Below are 1,505 nucleotides of genomic sequence, written 5' to 3'. Positions count from 1 at the left end.
GGTATTTTATATTATTTTATTTATACGTATTTGTCCGTTACGTTTTTTGTTTTTAATTTATCCGTTTTATTAACTAGAACTTCAACAATGACAATTTTAATACTTTTGACTGTTCAACCATACGGAAATTATGTTTCGAGATCGAGACTCACCCGAACTGTGATTATTCGGATTATGCGAATACTTGCGACAATTGAATTTGTTCTGTTATTTTTTATTGTATTATATAATACTAATGTCTGAAGAGGGCTCAAACTGGTAGCCGAAACTTGTTACTTGTAATGTAGTAGTTTATAGTTTTATTATTTATTATTTTTTGGCGTGATGTTTCATCGCGTTTTAATACAATATATAATTTTATGTAAAAATTAAAAAATGTGGTTGACTCTTACTTCGCCCGTTGATTGAGTTTTGTTATTATTTTTCAAAAAAGTAAGTTTCTCTGCCGCACCCTATAAAATCATTCGATGATGATAATGCTGTTAAGTCCGTATAATTGTATCATTAGTTCAAATGATTTTATTGATTTGAATGATAACACCATTGACACTTTTTGCGACGGGATATTTAGTTAGAGATAACGAAAATGAGTCCGTAGGCTGATCGAAAACTTATGGAGCCTCTTCTCGATAATAATTGAAGCTTAGGTAATTTAGTGTTAATTCGATGTTAATGTAATAATCATGAAACATGAAAGTTAAAATAACGTTAGATTGGTTGACGAAATGGCAACATACTTTTAATTTGTCAAAATGATAGATGAAACTGGTCAAGAAAATGATTAAGCGGAAAGATACAATTTATTGAAATAAATTAAAATAGCTGTAAGGTGAAATAATTATTATATTAAATAAGAGTCCAATAATAATAACGAAACATGAAATGACAGTATGAAAATATGTATAAATTGCATATATTTATTTAATAGTGGATAGTTAACATGGGTTATGATAATTGAGCATTATAGAAAGATTCAACTGATTAAATGAAAATAATAAAATAATTCATCTCCATCTACAATCTGATATAATTGGAATAATAAATATAACACAGTAATATTTAGACGTAGTAATATAATTCAAGAAAATTCTGAAATATCTGAATGTTTTAACGCTGAAATCTATTATAATTTAATATCCAAATATCAGATAAAAGAAAGAGTTGTAGATTATTAAGAATAATAAAATGCATACATATATTGTATATATTGGAAATTATGTGAATAAAGACAAAAAGCAATTGAAATAATGAAAATCATTATTTGAGATCTATTATAAATGAGGATAATGAATGTAGAGAAGTAATAAATGCACAAATATCAGGGCATTTTTTAGATGTCAAGTGATAATTATTACTTGATGTATTATCATATAATATGATATAATAAAATATAGATATTACTTAAGGTTTATACAGAAGAATATATACTAGGTCCGCAACTAAGTTTCCGGGTTTCACACATGGATGGTGCTAACGACACATGTAGTCGACATACATGTCTGAAG

The sequence above is a fragment of the Trachymyrmex septentrionalis genome, unplaced genomic scaffold, assembly GCF_001594115.1.
Source record: "Trachymyrmex septentrionalis isolate Tsep2-gDNA-1 unplaced genomic scaffold, Tsep1.0 scaffold48, whole genome shotgun sequence".
NCBI lineage: Eukaryota > Metazoa > Arthropoda > Insecta > Hymenoptera > Formicidae > Trachymyrmex > Trachymyrmex septentrionalis.
Note: the sequence above shows the minus strand (reverse complement) of the source record.